This window comes from Nicotiana attenuata, unplaced genomic scaffold (assembly GCF_001879085.1).
Source record: "Nicotiana attenuata strain UT unplaced genomic scaffold, NIATTr2, whole genome shotgun sequence".
Classification (NCBI taxonomy): Eukaryota; Viridiplantae; Streptophyta; class Magnoliopsida; order Solanales; family Solanaceae; genus Nicotiana; species Nicotiana attenuata.
Window position 1 is genome coordinate 190,946 of NW_017670832.1, and position 12,306 is coordinate 203,251.

The window sequence follows — 12,306 nt, forward strand, 5'->3', positions numbered from 1 at the left end:
GGGGGGGGACGTGGCAGGGGAGGGGGGGTGGGTTGGGGGCAGAAAAATGAAAAAACAGAATTTGAAATTATGAATAAAAAGTAAATTTTTTGTGGGGTTGGGGGTGGGGGTGGGTGGTGCAGAAAAACGAAAAAAACAAAAATTTGAAATTGCAATAAAAAAATAAGGTAAAAAAAATAATTTTTTGCGGGGTGAGGTTGGTGGGGGTAAGGTGGGGTGGGGTGAGGTAGTAGGATGGTTGGTAACGGAAAAACTGAAAGTTGAAAAAAAAAAAAAGCTTTTTTTGGAGAGGGGGGTGGGGTGAATTGGTGAGGGTAGGGAAGGTTGAGAAGGAGTTTTGGGAAATGTTTTCCGTTCTCTTGATAAGGAAAATATTTTTCTCTAATTGGAGGAAAATAAGTTGATAAGGAAAATGTTTTCCAAAATATTTAAGCCAACCAAACATAAAAAAATTAGAAAACATTTTCCTAAACATATTTTCCTTCATACCAAACACACCCTACATCGTTGTTCACTCTTGTGACACAATGCTTGCCAACTGCAATCGTGCCTTGATATTGCAATGTGCACGGATATTGTTTCAACATTATGACATATAATGATAAATAAACGTTTAAAATAAGTAGTCCGTAAATAACAAGCAATGTATGTGATCAACACGATACAATTCCTATACTATACTCACAAACAAATTATGATAGCATCTGTTTCATGAACTTGTAAATTGTTTACGTTACTTTCAACTTTCTCTATTAAATCTACTGAAAAGATAATTTTGATTTCACTGTCAAGGTTCTGTGTTCTGGAAAAATTTACAAAGAATAAAAATTCATAAAGTTTGAGGTGTGTCAAAGACATTATTCTTAAGAATTTTTCGCCCACGTAATGATGAATAAAATTAGGCGTATCCCCCAGGATTCAACAAGCTCTTCCAGATATCAACTGGGAACAGAATTAGCAAAAAAAAGACAATAAAGAAATCCAGCATAGTAGGAGGAGGAGAAATAGAAAGGAGAGTCGGAAAATCTTTGTCACTGTTCACAAGAGTGTCATGTATAGGAGGAAGAAGAAGTTTGAGAAATGTGGGTCTTTAGCACTCCAAAAATCATGTTTATATATAAGTATTATTTCCACGGCTAATTAACGACTAGTTTATAACGGTTAATTTAACTATTTCAAAATGAGATAAAGTAGATAAAAACAAGGGATACTAATGCAATTCCTCTTGAGTTACCCACAAATTCAACAAGGTGATCATGTAAAATTAATTACAAGTATTGAAATTATCCGTGCGAATCAAATGTAATGAGCAGAGCGGCGTAAAGTGAAAATAACAAGGAGCAATGTGATCATTCTGCATAAAAATAGTACTTTTTGTTGACAAACTTACCTTGACGTTATGCGCCGCTTTTGCGGCTAATCCGAGGACAACAGTTATTACCTCTGTTTTAAAAGGCAGAATTGAGACTCGCTCGGGACTCGTCTCGAAGCGGAGCACTCGTAAAACGCCACTGGGCTTATGTATGGGGCTTAGTTCCGTAAGACTTACGCCTCGGCCATCGGGGCTTACGCCCCGGATACGCCCAACGCCCAGCGTACTGGGCTCGCCTAATAGAACTTTATGCAATTGTATGTAACTAACCATGTAAATCTTCAAACTTTCTTAATAAATCGTTGACTACTCAAAATTACTTTTTTCCGAAGTATAAATTATTAAGTTGGGAGTATTGTCATAATTAAAATAAAAATTATTGCATGTTATCCACTAAGACTGCTATGATAGTTAATTTTAAATAAATTTTTGGTTTAAAAAGTATTTATTTATTAACTATTGTTATGTCTTTACTACTCCTATATAATAGTCCATAATTTTTTTTCTAATTATTTTTTTCACGTTTACGAGATACAATACTTATTAATTTAATAGCTCAGTATTAGCTAGTAACTATGTACAAATAATTAGTTATCATGGTATTGTATGGTGAATTATGTGTCACTTTATTAACTTGTTGAAACTTAAAAATGAATGATGCTTGAGAATCATATTTAAATTGTGAATTATACTTTTATATAAATTCTCTTTCAAATAGAAAGCATATTAAATAAAAGGAGTATTTTAAGAAAAATATCAAATTATAATATCGAAATTCTTTCAAGATTCATTACTCCTTAAGAGATACATATAAGATTTCGTATCGAATACATTACTTTTGATGTTTGAGTTGTAACGACATTGCAACTATTTGCATATTATGATATATGTCATACTTTTCATATTATTCATAGTTGAATTATAATTTATTAATATTTTAAATATATTATTTGTTATAATTTTGTGATTTTAATGTAATTTTTATAATTATTCTTTATTTTATACTATCTTAAAATTCTTGAAATTAGTAAAATTTAAAGGTCCGTGGGACTTACGCCCCATGTCTCGGGGCTTACGCCTCGCCTCGTCAGAGCTAAAACGCCTCGCCTCATGCCCCCGCCTTTTAAAACATTGGTTATTACAATGATTAGAGTTGTCAATATAGGTGGGGTCGGGCTAATCCATGCAGTTTATGTGGGCTTTAGTAATTGATGGATTAGACTGGACTAGCCCACTATTTTGATGGGCCTTATAACGGTCAGACACCCCAGCCCTATATGAGCTGCGGGCTTTCACGGGCTGGTCCATCTACATTCCTATGCCATATAGGAAATTATATTACCCTCAATACTTAATGTTTGATATAATTACATTTAGTATACCTAATTACCAATTATATATCATTAGTGATTTTTTATGGTATTAATTACACTCCTAATTTAATGGTACCGTATATTCTATCTAATACCACTCCCCCCATGTTTCTCTCTCCAATTCCCACACCTTCACCCACGTTTTCCTCCCATACCCACAATTTTAAAATATATATGCAATTTTACCATCTGGGTTGACTTAAATCTTGGATTTTCTCCAGTAATAACCATTGATGTTCAAATCTTTATCTAATTTTTGCTGCTGGGTTATTTTAAAAAAGCGTTTTTTTCCGTATTGACATCGATATATTTTGAAATTGTTTGCAACTTTGGTTGTTGGGTTGTTTTAAAAAAATTGTTTTTTTTCCACTATGGTTATGATATTCAAATCTTTTCTGCAATTTTAGCTGCAAGAAATTTTGATTCTTTTTCCTCTATTATTATTGATTTTTCAAATGTTTCTGCAATTTTAGCTGCTTGTTGTCTTAACAATTGATTTTTTAACTCGCTGTTTTTATGGAGTTTCAGTTCTTTCTGCAATTTTAGCAGCTAGATCATCTTCTGAAATTCATTTTTACACTATTGCCTCTGATATTCAAGTCTTTTTTGTTCGAAAACATTTTTAGCATCTATTTTCTTAAGAATTTCAGTGATATAAGAGGAAAGGAAAAGAGAGCAGCAATTCCACCATTGACAACCATTAAAAAGCTTTGAAGCTTTGAATTCTAATTTGGGTTTTCAAAAATTATTATTTGTTTGGATTGGGTGTTGTTGTAAATAATTGGGAATATGGTTTGGAGTTTATATCTCAATTTTGAGGGGTTTTGGTGAAGATTAGACTTGGTTTTGGCTGAATTTCAGATTGAAACTCGTCGAAGAAGAAGAAGAAGAAGAAGAAGAAGAAGAAGAAGAAGAAGAAGAAGACATGACATACATTATATTGCAGAAATTGTAGAAAATTTGTAGATTGTTGTTTATTTATTTTTCAGCTTTGTGTTTTTGTGTTAAAAGTTTTGATGGGAGCTTGTTATTCCACTTCGTCTGTTTTGGAGCTAACTTGTGCAGAGAAGAAGATGTTTTTTAAGTTATATATATTGCTATACCTTTAAATTCAGGAAGTATGGTTGTATTGTATTTAAAGAGGCGTGAATTTGTAAAATAGGTTGAATGTGAGGAATGAGTCAAACAAGACTCACAATGGCTTGTTTTCTACATTTAATCTACAACAAAACCACATATCATTTGAAAATTTAATATGAAAATACAGAATTTCAATGTTTCTATAAATTATCTACAAAATATCTACAAACTGGGTATATTGAATTTTAATATCCCAATTCCCATTCAATTGTAGCATAATTGGGATTTTCAACATAATTGAGTTTTTTGCAGAAGATTTGTAGAAGTTTTAGTCGTTTTTGATTTGTGAAAACAGAAAACAAAGCATCTACAATCAGAATACAAATAATCTACAATTTATCTACAAAATATCTACAAACTGGGTACATTGAATTTTAATATCTCAATTCCCATTCAATTGTAGCATAATTGGGATTTTTGACATAATTGCGTTTTTACAGAAGATTTGTAGAAGTTTTAGTCGTTCTTTATTTGTGAAAACAGAAAATAAAGCATCTACAATCAGAATACAAATAATCTACAATTTATCTACAAAATATCTACAAACTGGGTACATATTTGAACTCGACATGCTTCCCCTGAAATGTATGTTTCACATTTTTTATACATATTTTTGTCCAAAACAATACTAAAGCATCCACTTAAATAAAATTCTTATACAATGTTGTTCAACTTTCATACAATAGGTAAATGAATAAAAGAAAAATAAATAAACAACAGTTTATAATTTTTCTACAATTTATCTACAATTTTGCTACAATTTCTGCAATATAATGTATGTCATGTCTTCTTCTTCTTCTTCTTCTTCGAGTTTCAATCCAAAATTCAGCCAAAACCAAGTCTAATCTTCACCAAAATCCCTCAAAATTGAGATATAAACTCCAAACCATATTCCCAATTATTTGCAACAACACCCAATCCAAACAAATAATGATTTTTGAAAACCCAAATTTCAATTCAAAGCTTCAAAACTTTTTAATGGCTGTCAATGGTGGAATTGCTACTCTCTTTTCCTTTGCTTTGTATTACTGAAATTTGGACATAATTGCGTTTGATGTAGAATAATTGTAGAAGATTTAATCGTTTGTGATTTGTGAAATCAGAAAAAAGGTTTGAAAAACTGATGATAGGCTATAATTGCATATTTTAGTCGCTTATTACACTCGAATTTACTGCACTTTAATTGAGTTTGCGCTTTAATCGCTAGTGTTTTGCACTAATTGTGTGTTTTATGCCTTGTAGGTGTGATTCCGAGCTATATAGATGTTATAGAATAAATTTAAGTGATTTGAAGCTTTGAAGTCTGAGTAAAAGCTCAAGGAATTAATCCGGGATCGTGTTCGGGGGTCAAATTTGATAATTAAGTACGAACGAAGACTTGAGGAGGCATATTACGCACTGTCTAGTAAAATAGACATAACTTTTTACTCAGAACTCCATTTGGGCTCCACAATATATGGTTGGAAAGTTAACTCAAAGGGCTACAACTTTCATGTTTTACATTTTTCCAAATTCCAAACGGAACAGGGTGAAAAACCGCGGTTCCACCGCGACCGCGGCAGAACCGCGGTAGAAGATGGTCGCGGACAACTGAAGAATCAGAGGGCATGTTTGGCCGCGGTTCCACCGCGACCGCGGTAAAACTGCGGCAGGAGGCGGAAATTTCAAGGACTTATGTGCAAAACATGGGATTTTAAGCCCTAAACCCTATATTAAACCAAGGAAGCCGACCAAGAAAGAGAGGGGGGACATATTTTGGACATAGATTCGACCTAAGGAGGCAAGAACACATTGGGAGCAAGGCGGAGAATTCTTCTACGAGTTTTTTCCTTCCTCTTCCTATTTTTCATTGTTGGTTATGACTTTTAGTATTGTAGTTTTACATACTATTATGAATAGCTAATTTGTTATCTAGAGTTTGATAGAACCTTTTGTAGGATAAATTCTTGTTATGTTTTTATATAATTAAGCCATAGCTTTTCTCTATTTGTTCAACTACGTTTATATTGTGGTTGGTTGAAGAGCTCTCAATTAGCTGTGCCTATTTAGTATGCATAACTAGGGAGAGAGTGCATATTTAGGTAATTGTTGAACAACACCACTCCCAGAGTATATGAGGGATCAATAACCGAGGGTTTAAAGGTGGGATTAGGGATAACGAAGCCTTGGGTGCGATCTGAAGTGAGCTGTATTAAAAGCTAGCTAACGTAGCTCGGGAGAGTGCGTCTAGTAAATTGTCGTAACTACTTGGGAGAGATTTACGGTAATAAGAGTGCTCATGATCGGTAGAGAATACTTAGGCGAAATTATAGAAGACATAGCGGGAAGGATTCCGACAATAGGGGAAATCATAACTCTAGACCTCCTTAATCTTTTCTCTAACCCTCAATATCTTTAGTTGTTAATTTACTATTTTAATTTGTTAGTTAATTAGTTAAACACAAGAATTTTAATATCTATAAGTTAGGAATTGTTCAAGCTTGTCTTCTTGGTGATAGTGAACAGCTGTAGCTAAACCTTAGTTCTCTTGTGGGATTGGCTCGACTCCCGACATTGTAAACCAGGATTATATTTGCAAGGCGACCGCATTGTCGCTTTTTTAATAAGGCATTAGTTGGGCGTGATCAAATTTTTTGGCGCCGTTGCCGGATGCACACGCGTCTGGGTTTCTGGGAACTAACGGTGTAAGTTGTAGGTGTACATATTGGCTAGGTTTCCAAGTTTGAACTTTTATTTTATTAAGTTTGAATTTTTTTTATTTGTTTTTTATGTGTTTATTGAAGAAACATGACATCAATGGAATTGATGAGAATTTTGTTTGTTGGTAATTCTAGCTGTTTGATTTATTTATTTTCTTTCCCCTTCTTGTATTGGGCAATATTGTGAAGGAAACTACCCAGGGCAAAATTATCAAATAATATTCCTGAGAGCGAGTTTTGGTCACCAATCTAATCTTATGTGTGAGAATGTTGTAGTATGTGTGCGTGTCAAGTATGGTCACTCTTTCACGGTTGGTGCTTATATTTCTTACCTTCTCCCAACCCCTTACTTTGATGGTTCTTTCTTTTTCTGTGAAATGTGAATAGGAACAAAGAACCTAAGGGAAGCTGACCTAAAGAAGCTCCGAAGATATGTTAAAGTGCAATTTCGGAACAACAGCAGTAAATTATGACTGCGGATAGAAACGCAGGAGGAACTATTCACAACTTGAAAGTTCACAATGAGTCAACTGGTTGACAGTTTTAATTGCTTCAAGCCAAGCCAATTTGTTGAATATCTTAATCGAGAGAAGAGCTGCGTTGTAAGTTAGATATCAAGAAATTGAATGAGCAGAGGAGGAGGAGGCTAAGAGTAGATACACCACAGCAATCAATCACATTAGATTATGAGGATGGTCAGATGTGTAGAATGAGTACTAGAGGTCAACCAAGGTATATTGAGGAAATCTGTTAGTTGACTCTATCGTCCGTCGTTTGAGAATGTAGATCAGTCCAATGTTCATGTAGTTGAGCGCATGTGGTCCTCAAGTCCAACGCATTGTTTCCACATTGTATTTAAGATGATGATATGAAATAGAGTGCGAATGCCATTTGAGGAGTCAAGGAGATGAGGACACAAAGTGCTTAATCATTCTGGAATTCTTCTTGCCAAAAGTCGGGATATACACACACTCGATATAAAGGCCAAGAAAGTGCCGATGGAATACTGCCATTATTTTATTGGGCCAGTCAGATTCCGTCTCCACCACCCCAGGAAGCATAATCATAGAGCGGAATCAAAAACTTTGGGGTCCGATTCATAAGTTGGCAACGTGGAGGCAGAAAGTTGATTCACGTCGTGCCGCGACGTTAAATCAAGCGCTTTTGGGAGGGCAAACCCCAGCTTTATTGCTTTCTTTTATTTATTTTTTTATTTTTTTTTAATTGTAATATTTTTGTAGTGTCAATTTTTATTTTCAGATGCATGGAAAGGCAAAGGTATGGAAGGATGCAACAAGAACCAAATGGTTGGAACTAAGTGTGAGGTACCCACACGAAGGACCAAGCTTGGGAGAAGTCTGAGTACCCCTGAACTGCTAGTGCTTCGGCTCTTTTTCTGTGCCTACAGGGAGTTTCTTTTAACCTTCTTGTATGTATAAATGTGCGATTGGGGACAAATGACAAAATTTATAAGTGTGGGTGAGATGTCTGGCGGTGGTTTTTTCAATGCTACTTTAGCTGTGTTTGTTTTTTAAAAGATTGGACTTCTTCCTGATGAGGGGTTCTAAGACAGTTTTCTTGAGGGAAGTAAGTCTAAGAAAATACAATAAAGAGTTTTTTGTTTTGTTAGGTAGTGTAAACAAATTACTCCTTTTGGTTTTTCTTTAACCACGGTTCTTATTTCTCCAGGTTTTATTTGAACGGGCTGTAGTTAGTAGTTTTTTTTTTTTGGGAATAGGAGCCATTGTGTTTTTGGTTTTAAAATGAAGCAATATTCTCTTGACTTTGTTATGGCCTTAGAGGAATAGTGAGTACTTTGGCTGTGACGTTAGGCTCAGTTTTTGACCTGTTGTTAGAGTACTTAGACACTTTGTTGATGATTTTAAACTTTGCTTTAAGCTGCTATGATAGAGTTGTCTTGATGAACCATCCCTGTGTGAGTGACTTATGTGCCATGATGTGTGTGAGGTTTAGGTGGTTTATTCCTGCTCAGATGCATTTGATTGCCTAGAACTTGCCCCGTGTGTCTTTGCAAAGCCGAAATAGTAGTGTTGTTTACAGTCTTGGAAGTGATATAGGCGGTTTTCTTGGGAGGCCAGACTATGTATATTTTACCCACCTAATTGTTATATATCTTGAGTTAACCTTCTTTGAGCCTATAACTCCTGTTTCTTTGCAACCACATTACACAAGCTTACCCATGTTGTTGGAATTTAAGCCATGCTATTTGAACCATGTGTAACTCTACCATGAGCACTTGAATTATTTATGAACTTTGTAAAAGTTAAAGTGTGGGGTGTTGCGTTGGCTTTTGGAAGCGCAACCTAATGAAATAAGGAAAAGTGGCAACTGTTTGTGAAAAAGTAGAAGCCACTTGAATTGAAAAAAAAAATAGCTGGATTGTTGTGAAAAAAAAAATCTTGATATAAGTGGTGGCTCTTGACGTAGAGTGTGCTTAAAGAAGTATGGGTAAATATAGATTGATGTGAAGGTGGAGTTTTGTTTGTTTTGACATAAGTATGGGGTTTAAATGTTAAAATGTATGTATTAAAGTGCTTAGGGAGGTGTACGTCACTCTTATATCTAAATGTATCCTATCCGTGCCGTGCCTACATTACACAATAAATCCTAATTGATCCAAGATTGATGAGCTCGATTAGTGGAGTAGTACACTACGGGCAAGCTTGTGGTGCATCTTTTGTGGCATATTAATGTTATTTCTGAGAGTGAGTGAATTCTTTCTATTTTGAGTTCTAAATGTTCCTTAAATTTTATTGTGTGGAACTATCTCTGTGTTTGTGTGAGGGGCACTTGGATTCATGAAGGAAAGGTAATGTCAGTGACCTCTATGTTAGAGTAAGTAGGTGAGTTGTGAATAATGCGTGGTACTTGTGAGTCAAATCTGAGGTGAAGATGTTACGTTTGTGCTTAATCTATTTTAAAATACTCTTGGTGTGATGAGTTAGGGAATTGTTTAAAAAGGTCGTGTCTATAAAAAAAGTGTAGTTTGATTGCTCGAGGAAGAGCAATGGTTTAAGTGTGGGGTGTTGATGATAGGCTATAATTGCATATTTTAGTCGCTTATTACACTCGAATTTACTGCACTTTAATTGAGTTTGCGCTTTAATCCTAGTGTTTTGCACTAATTGTGTGTTTTATTGCCTTGTAGGTGTGATTCCGAGCTATATAGATGTATTGGAAATGAATTTAAGTGATTTGAAGCTTTGAAGTAGTCTGAGAAAAGCTCAGGAATTAAGCCGGATCGTGTTCGGTGCGGTCAAATTTGATAATTAAGTAACGAACAGAGGGACTTGAGAGGCATATTGTGCATGTCTAGTAAAATAGACATAACTTTTTGCTCAGAACTCTATTTTGGGCTCCACAATATATGGTTGGAAAGATAACTCAAAGGGATACATCTTTCATGTTTTAAGTTTTTCCAAATTCCAAACGGAACAGGGTGAAAAACCCACGGTTTTCCCCCGCGACCGCGGCACCGAATCGCGGTAAGAAGATGGTCGCGGACACACTGAAAGAATCAGAGGGCAATGTTTGCGACCGCGGTTCCACGCGACATTGCGCGGCAAAACCCGGCGGCAGGAGGCGGAAATTTCAGGGACTTATGTGCAAAACAGCGGGATTCTGTACCTAACCCTTAATAGTTAAACCAAGGAAGCCGACCAAGAAAGAGAGGGGGACATATTTTGGACATGAGATTCGAGCCTAAGATGAGGCAAGAACCACATTGGGAGCAAGGGCGGAGAATCTTCTTCTACGAGTTTTTCGCTTCCTCTTCCTATTTTTCATTGTTGGTTATGACTTTTAGTATTGTAGTTTTACATCCTATTATGAATAGCTAATTTGTTATCTAGAGTTTTGATAGAACCTTTTGTAGGATAAATTCTTGTTATGTTTTTATATAATTGAGCATTAGCTTTTCTCTATTTGTTCAACCTACGTATTATATTGTGGTTGGTTGAAGGCTCTCAATTAGCTTGTGCCTATTTAGTATGTATAACTCGGGAGAGAGTGGCATATTTAGGTAATTGTTGAACAACACCACTCCCAGAGTATATGAGTGATCAATAACGAGAGGGTTTAAAGGCGGGAATTAGGGATAACGAAGCCTTGGTGCGATCTGAAGTGAGCTGTATTAAAAGCCAGCAGCTTAGCTGGAGACGTACATGTTGAAGTCCTGGAAGGTTAAGATGGCAGATTTAACGTAGTTGGTTGCTCCAGGCTTAGTAAGACTTTCGGTGTGCCGTGTGCTGTAATTACGGAGATTTAAAGCCTAGACCGGTAAGACGTATGCTCATGATCAGATAGAAATACTTGGCGAAAATTTAGAAGACACTAGCGGGCAAGGAACTCGTCCGACAATTGGGGAAAATCATAACTCGTAGACCCTCCTTAATTCTTTTCTCTAACCCTCAGTATAGTTATAGTTGGTTAAATTTTACTATTTTTAATTTGTTATTAATTAGTATAAACACAGAAGGAAACTTATAACTATCAATAAGTTAGGAATGTTGTCAAGCATTGTCTATTTCTTCTGGTGATTGATGAGAAACAGTTGGTAGCTAAACCGTTAGTTCTCTTGTGGGATTCGACTCCGCGACTTGTAAACCGGACTTAGAATATGTTGAGCGACGCCGGCATTGAGTCCGCTTTTTCGTTTATAAGCGCAATAGTTGGGCGTTGATTCAAAACTGCTTATCGAAAACGAAACTTTTCTTGAACCAAATGACTGAACCTTCTTATCGAAAACAGGTTTTGCCCTCTTGACTCGAGTACTTTTCATGATCCGCCACCTCACGAAGCAATTAGAACCTTTTGTACTTCTTACTACAGGGCTGAATCGTTTTTCTTGTTAACCTGAGTTAAAGACATTAATCAATAGTCTTCTGTCACTCCACAGTGCTGATTAGTCTTTTTTGAATTTGTGAAATCAGAAAAAAAGTTTTGAACACACAGTTGGTATTCGAAAAGAGAGACGCTAAATTTGAAACGAACACTGACCGAAGAAGATAATGTGCGTGATTGCGTTTGGAAGATTGGCAAGAACATTTTAATTCCTTTATTTAACCGCCGCCTTAATAAAGGAATTCATTAAAGCATACGCAGCTAATTCCTTAATTATAGCATAGTTATATAATTTATGTCAACGAATAACTAATTAAAATGAATGGTTTAATATGCAAACTTAATGAAATATTCTGGTTATATAGTTTTCACTAATAGGTAATATATACGAAATCTTTCCTTTTTAAAATATAGTTTTTTTAAAAAAAATTCTAAAACTAAAAAAAATAAACTAATTTAAAGTTAAAAAAATATCTTATTGAAAAAAATTTCCCCAACTTAATACTTTTATATATTGTTTCCAATATATCACAATAAACACTAAAAGGTACTAAAAGAACAAGAACCTATTTCATTTCACTAAGAAGTTCCAAAACTCACAAACAAGCTATTAAGAGAAGTCCATGACGTTATTATCGCGGATACATCGCAACACATCATTCTTCATCCAAACACATTTGAATTCCGCTTGTGAATTAAGGTTGTTTAACATCTTCACTTTCATTGTACATCTGCAATTCATAATGCAACTATTAATTAGATTAAATTTTAAGAATACTTCAATTTTAAAAACTATTCAAATTCATATACAAAAATATTTACCAGTATTGAGTAATGGAAAAAGTCGTGCAATCAATTT